Below are 8,322 nucleotides of genomic sequence, written 5' to 3' on the forward strand. Positions count from 1 at the left end.
AGTATGAGTAGAATGGAGTTGAGAAAAAGGTCTTCATTGTTAAAGAAACTATCCTTGTTTATGCATAGCTTGTAGCTTGGCAAGCTACAGTTTTAAATCCAACTACAGTAAATCTATCCTCGACTTTTAAATGGTACTGTAGCCTCACCTCAAACTGCCAAAAAATGTTGCTAACTATTGCTAATGAAGTTAATGTGGAAATAACTTTTCTTGGAGAGGTGACAAGTCACAACATCTAAATACTGGGGTGCCTCAGGGCTCAGTTCTTGGACCATTTTTCTTCTCTGTCTACATAGCTTCACTTGGTTCTTTCATTGCTGTATTGGAGCAATGTAGGTCCAGGAGAATGGAGACTATACCCTCCCTCAAGTGGTTCAAACGATTTGGTCTATCTTTGGAAGGACAGAGGCAGAAAACTACTTTCACTGCCCAACATATTTCTCAAAGAAGTGAGATGCTCTGGCCCACAAATAGCCCAGTGCTCATCTGTATACCTTCTCTGATTTCCCTTCTCCCTCAGGTCATTATATGGGTCAGGGAATTCAAGTGATTGGTCCTCCTGGTAGCCCCTCTTTAGAGGAATCAGATGTGGTTCCCTGATTTAATCCAGCTGCTATCAGCAGCTCCTTGGACAATTCCATGGAGGAAGGACCTTCTCTCTCAAGTGAGAAGCATGAGCTGGCATTCTCAGCCCAAGCTGTGGAGCCTTCATGTTTAACCCCTCATGGGAGTCTTTGCAGCTCTCCACGAGGGTGACTACCTACCATTTTGGAAACAAGAACCTTGTCTACAAGACATCTCTACACCCAAAAGTGGTCAGTCTTTTCTGACTGGTGTGCAGCATGGAACAAGGACCTGTCCTCTTGTGACGTGTCAGTCATGCTAACAGTTCTGCAAGAGCTGCTGCATAAGGGGGGTGTAGCCCTTCCATACTTAAAGTATATGTGGCAACCATCACATTCTGGGCTTCTTCATTATGGATTAGAAGAGAGGAATAAAATATTAGGTAAGGTAAATAAGTGTAGGTTTGCAATGTCTATTTGTTCACTTGCATTAATAAACAGCGAGAGGCAGGTGACATGGAAAATAATAGAGGAATACAATATAAAATGTAATTAAAAATACAATTCTTGGAGAAATCTGTCTCCTTCATGTTCTATATTTGCAAGACAATGCAATGCAAGCCTCACCTTGATCTAATTATTGACAGGGTGGGGGTTTGATCAGCTTAGAATGCATTTTCAAATCCACACTGACTTAAACTACATTAATTGCAAGGTATTTAATTAATATATATATTTACACTTTTTTTTCTGAAAAAATGTGATGCACATCCCACAGACATTGCTCAGTCTTATCAGATCTAGTGTCTCCATGCATGTTAAAGGAGGATATACTGAAAGAATAGACTCTAGTATGCTACTCCTTTGAATATAGACTCAAAACACAGAAACATTTTATTTGGGGGTGGGGGGTGAGGTTGTAAAAATGTATACACAGAAATATTCTTCCTTCAGCACATAGATTGCAATAAATAAATCAATTTGGGCTTGCAGAGTAATGAGACCCTATAACAGCTGTTCCCAAACCTGGTCATGAGGTTCCTCCAACAGTAAACACAACTCTCATTTTACCCAGCCATTTTAGGTTTCAAACTCCGTACTAAAGAGCTGATGAGTTGAATTAGGTGTTTTATTAGGGAAACATAAAAAAATAATTTGCAGAGTTGGGAGTACTCCCGAGACCAGAAATGGGAACCACTGCTTTAGAGCAACCCTTGAGTCATGCACCTGGAGAAGTGGGATTTAAGCTGTAGCTAATAATAAATTGCAGAGATCCTATTCCGGCTGCAGAAGTGGTCACTCCTAGAAAGAGTTCTTATATGGTGTATGATGACTGACATAAAAGTGAACTAAATCACCCCTACCTTCCCAAAACAGAGATCATGGATAAATACCTACAAATAATTTGTAGAACTGGTGAAATAGTTTAAAGCATTTCCAAGTGGTCTAGAAAAAATTTGAAGGTCTCTCTTGGATGTCACATGAATTATGGAGTCAAGTGATCTATTATGAAGATATTTAAGGGCATGATTTATGGCATGATAGTACTGCTAGAACCCTGAAGGTTGGAATTAAGTCGTCCTCAGTTGCCAACATTTAGAATTTCTGAAACAAACAAAAAAAAAATAGTCAGGGAGAAAACTGTTTTATTCTTGGACCCTGGAAGGGTTTGGCTGCAATAAAGAATTAGCAGCCATGCACCTTTGAAAAATTTGGGAGGATCAATCAATCAAATCACCTTTATTTATATAGTGCTTTAAACAAAATACCTTGCGTCAAAGCACTGAACAACATTCATTTACAGTGTGTCAATAATGCAAAATGATAGTTAAAGGCAGTTCATCATTGAATTCAGTTATGTCATCTTAGTTCAGTTAAATAGTGTCTGTGCATTTATTTGCAATCAAGTCAATGATATCGCTGTAGATGAAGTGACCCCAACTCAGCAAGCCAGAGGCGACAGCTGCAAGGAACCGAAACTCCATCGGTGACAGAATGGAGAAAAAAACCTTGGGAGAAACCAGGCTCAGTTGGGGGTCAGTTCTCCTCTGACCAGACGAAACCAGTAGTTCAATTCCAGGCTGCAGCAAAGTCAGATTGTGCAGAAGAATCATCTGTTTCCTGTGGTCTTGTCCTGGTGCTCCTCTGAGACAAGGTCTTTACAGGGGATCTGTATCTGGGGCTCTAGTTGTCCTGGTCTCCGCTGTCTTTCAGGGCAGTAGAGGTCCTTTCTAGGTGCTGATCCACCATCTGGTCTGGATACGTACTGGATCCGGGTGACTGCAGTGACCCTCTGATCTGGACACAGACTGGATCTGGTGGCTACAGTGACCTCGGAATAAGAGAGAAACAGACTAATATTAGCGTAGATGCTATTCTTCTAATGATGTAGAAGGTACATGTTATGTAAAGTGTTTCCGGTTCCGGTTTACCTTATTAATGCAGCCTAAAAATAGTTTAACGGATTTGGATATTAAAAGCATATTAGTTTGTTATGTGTAAGCCAGGTTAAAGAGATGGGTCTTTAATCTAGATTTAAACTGCAAGAGTGTGTCTGCCTCCCGAACAATGTTAGGTAGGTTATTCCAGAGTTTAGGCGCCAAATAGGAAAAGGATCTGCCGCCCGCAGTTGATTTTGATATTCTAGGTATTATCAAATTGCCTGAGTTTTGAGAACGTAGCGGACGTAGAGGAGTATAATGTAAAAGGAGCTCATTCAAATACTGAGGTGCTAAACCATTCAGGGCTTTATAAGTAATAAGCAATATTTTAAAATCTATATGATGTTTGATAGGGAACCAGTGCAGCGTTGACAGGACCGGCCTAATATGGTCATACTTCCTGGTTCTATGAAGAACTCTTGCTGCTGAATTTTGGACTAGCTGTAGTTTGTTTACTAAGCGTGCAGAACAACCACCCAATAAAGCATTACAATAATCTATCCTTGAAGTCATAAATGCATGGATTAACATTTCTGCATTTGACACTGAGAGCATAGGCCGTAATTAAGATATATTTTTGAGATGGAAAAATGCAGTTTTACAAATGCTAGAAACGTGGCTTTCTAAGGAAAGATTGCGATCAAATAGCACACCTAGGTTCCTAACTGATGACGAAGAATTGACAGAGCAACCATCAAGTCTTAGATAGAGTTCTAGGTTATTACAAGCAGAAGTTTTAGGTCCTATAATTAACACCTCTGTTTTTTTCTGAATTTAGCAGTAAGAAATTACTCGTCATCCAATTTTTTATATCGACTATGCATTCCATTAGTTTTTCAAATTGGTGTGTTTCACCGGGCCGCGAAGAAATATAGAGGTGAGTATCATCAGCATAACAGTGAAAGCTAACACCATGTTTCCTGATGATATCTCCCAAGGGTAACATATAAAGCGTGAAGAGTAGCGGCCCTAGTACTGAGCCTTGAGGTACTCCATACTGCACTTGTGATCGATATGATACCCATTCATTCACTGCTAAGAACTGATGGCAGTCATATAAGTACGATTTAAACCATGCTAATGCAGTCTCAGTACTATGATACGGTCTAAATCCTGACTGTAAATCCTCACATATACCATTTTTCTCTAAGAAGGAATATAATTGTGAGGATACCACCTTTTCTAGTATCTTGGACAGTTCTTTGGGGTCAAGTTGTGTTTTTTTTTTATGAGAGGCTTAATAACAGCCAGTTTGAAAGTTTTGGGGACATATCCTAATGACAATGAGGAATTAATAATAGTCAGAAGAGGATCTATGACTTCTGGAAGCACCTCTTTTAGGAGCTTAGATGGTATAGGGTCTAACATACATGTTGTTGGTTTAGATGATTTAACAAGTTTATACAATTCTTCCTCTCCTATAGTAGAGAATGAGTGGAACTGTTCCTCAGGGGGTCTATAGTTCACTGTCTGATGTGATAATGTAGCTGACGGCTGAATGGTTGCAATTTTATCTCTAATAGTAACGATTTTAGAAGTAAAGTAGTTCATAAAGTCATTACTGCTGTGGTGTTGGGAAATGTCAACACTTGTTGAGGCTTTATTTTTCGATAATTTAGCCACTGTATTGAATAAATGCCTGGGGTTATGTTTGTTTTCTTCTAAAAGAGAAAAAAGTAATCGGATCTAGCAGTTTTAATGCTTTTCTGTAGGATAGGTTACTTTCCCGCAAAGCAATACGAAATACCTCTAGTTTTGTTTTCCTCCAGCTGCGCTCCATTTTTCGGACTGCTCTCTTTAGGGTGCGAGTATGCTCATTATACCATGGTGTCAAACTGTTTTCCTTAACCTTCCTTAAGCGTAAAGGAGCAACTGTATTTAAAGTGCTAGAAAAGAGAGCGTCCATAGTTTATGTTACATCATCAAGTTGTTCTGAGGTTTTGGATATGCTAAGGAATTTGGATACATCAGGAAGATAACTTAAAAAGCAGTCTTTTGTGGTAGAAGTGATGGTTCTTCCATACTTGTAACAAGAAGTAGAATTTACAATTTTGGCTATATAAAGTTTACACAGAACTAAATAATGATCTGAGATATCATCACTTGGCTGAATAATTTCAACACTATCAACATCAATTCCATGTGACAGTATTAAATCTCGAGTATGATTTCGACAATGAGTAGGTCCTGAAACGTGTTGTCTAACCCCAATAGAGTTCAGAATGTCTATAAATGCTGATCCCAATGCATCTTTTTCATTATCAACATGGATATTAAAATCACCAACTATTAAAACTTTATCTGCAGCCAGAACTAACTCGGATGTAAAATCACCAAACTCTTTAATAAAGTCTGTATGGTGGACTGGTGGCCTGTATACAGTAGCCAGCGCAAACATAACAGGGGATTTATCATTAACATTTTTTTTTCTGGATAATGTTATATGAAGCACCATTACTTCAAACGAGTTTTACTTGAAGCCTGCCCTTTAAGATATCCTGAAAACGTTGTCATAAATTGAAGCAACACCTCCCTCTTTGTCAGTAATCTTGGCGGGTGGACTCATTTAAAATAATTTAACCATCAGGTTTTGGTTTCTGTCAAACAGAGCACATCTATATTATGATCAGTGATCATATTATTTACAAAAAGTGTTTTTTTTTATTTTTATTTTTTTACTTTGCTGGTGTACCCTAGCAAGTCTCTGTGATGATGCCCTTGTGTGCAATGCAGTTGCTTGGATTTTCTGCTGATGTACTCTTTTTTGAAAATATGACCTTTCAAATACTTTTTGGTATCACCAATACATTGAACCCATTAATCCCTTCATTTGCAGTTCTTGCACATGGCTACTCTGGCAATAGGAAATATGACCCATGAGTTGGCGAACCTTACCACTAAGATTTTGATAAGTATGGTTTGCCCAAACAAGACTGCTGGAGGAGTATAAGAAAACCTTGGGCGCCTATTTGGGCCTAATGCTCTGAAACTGTTGAAAAAGAGAAAAGTTGCCCAAGGCCATTTTACACTGGTACTGCATACATTTTCTTTAAGGATGGCAGTAGTTCAGGCTCGACATTGCTATGTGACATAGGCAACATTTCTGGCAGCATTCTACACCAGAGTCACAGCCTCTCACAAACCTTGGATTGTTAAAGATGTTCAAGGTTTTTTCCAGCCTCATTGGAATCCACCAGGAGGTCCACATCAAGGTGTACAGTTAGGGTACTGAAGCAACAACTTAGCAGACGTCTGGATTTTGACAACTTTGAACATGGGGTTTACCCTATTATTATCATCAAGCGTATAGCATCACATCACCACATCAATCAAGCTCATATCAGCTGATGCTCAGATGATCCATGTCTACCTATAGGAATATGACATCTTTTACAGAATTCCTTTTTCAAAACGAGTCAATGCTTTGTTCATCATCTGGCTCAGCTCGGTGTTCATCTTCAGTTCTCTCTTCACAGCAGTTCAGTCAGTGTACTGTTTGAGGAAATGAATTACTCAGGGATATCAGTTTGTTTGAACTCAGAGGGAGTGTCAGCCACATTAAAAAAGTTAACAGCTTAAGTCATTTGTGGATTAATGCGTATTGGAGACGAGGACCGTTTCAAACGATTCAGTTTGATTTGGTGAACTGGTTGAAGAAGATCTGGTTACATCGAATGATTCGTTCACAAACCGGATATCACAAACTGCTTAGTTTTGAACTCTCTCTCACAACAGACACGGAAGAGAAGACAATGCTGAATAAAGTCATATTTTTGCTATTTTTGGACCAAAATGTATTTTCGATGCTTCAAAATATTCTAACTGACCCTCTGATGTAATATGGACTACTTTCATGATGTTTTTCTTACCTTTCTGGACATGGACAGTAGACCGCACACACAGCTTCAATGGAGGGACTGAGAGCTCTCGGACTAAATCTAAAATATCTTAAACTGTGTTCTGAAGATAAACGGAGGTCTCACTGGTTTGGAACGACATGAGAGTGAGTTATTAATGACATGATTTTTGGGTGAACTATCCCTTTAAGTTATCTTTTCAGGAGCCTGTCCTCCAACAAAAAATGACCAAATAGGTAATTTGTGCAAGCACCTTAATACAACCTATATTTATGTTTTAAAGTTATGAAGATAAGATATTTAGCAATTTTCCTACCATAAATGTATCAAAACATATTTTTTTGATTAGTAATATGCATTGCAAAGGACTTAATTAAGACAACTTTAAAGGTGATTTTCTCGATATTTTTGGATTAAACCTGAGAGTGTCTCTCAGGAAATTATTCTACTGTTAGAGAAAGGTTCATTATTCAGAGGTATGGCTTTTATTAAGCTTTGTTCGACTCAGTTCTTGATGTATCTCAATTATTTTTCCTGAAGGTCCTGTTGTGCACAGTCAACATTCAGTAAATCTTTATTTTAATGTATTCTTGTTACAAATATTATATGTGCTTACTATTGTAATAACAATTAATTATGCATAAAAACATGCAAATTACCCTAAACCAAGCCCTAATCCCAACCCTAACCATATAGTAAGTACATGAAGTTAATGAATATTACTCATTACGTAAATGTATAGATACTCTGTAACAAGGACCAATTATATGATTTATGCCTGGTACACACTGATTCATCTAATGGAATAATAATAATAATAATATTTACGTACTATATGGTTAAGGTTAGTATTAGGGTTTGGTTTAGGGTTACTTGAATGCAATTGTAATTGTAAGTACTGTACATGTAACGTGTAAATTTGTGTTTTACAGAAGAAATAAATTCATACAGGTTTGGAAAGACAAAAAGGGTCAGATATGACGATAACAGAATTAAGATTATTGGGTGAGCTATTCCTTTAAAATGTATGCAACATAAATGGTTTAAATGTTTCGTCTATGTGCAGGAAGAACGCTCTGTCTATGTTTTAGTGGAAAGCATATAAATCCACAGATCCAGGCTCTAATCATACATAATCGCTAATCAGAGCATTTCCTCCCTTTTTTCCTCCGGAAACATGTGCTTGATTTGGCACTGCATATTTGGAGCGGCTGGCGTATGCAGAGGCGTATGAAATGATTCTGCTGCATAATGCAAGTGATGAGGCTTTGGCTGCAGAAAGAGCCAGAGAAAGGGAGAACGAGTGAGCTCTAATGGAATGCAAATGACATCCAGCAGAGATGATAAGCAGGCAGAGGGTCAGCGGAACGAGTCTGTCCCAGTGCCTCTTACATCGCTTCAGAGAGTGACTGCCCTTGAGCTCAGCAAAGTTCATGGAGAACAGGGCAATCAGAGAATAGA

Source organism: Carassius gibelio, chromosome B11, assembly GCF_023724105.1.
Source record: "Carassius gibelio isolate Cgi1373 ecotype wild population from Czech Republic chromosome B11, carGib1.2-hapl.c, whole genome shotgun sequence".
Taxonomy (NCBI): domain Eukaryota; kingdom Metazoa; phylum Chordata; class Actinopteri; order Cypriniformes; family Cyprinidae; genus Carassius; species Carassius gibelio.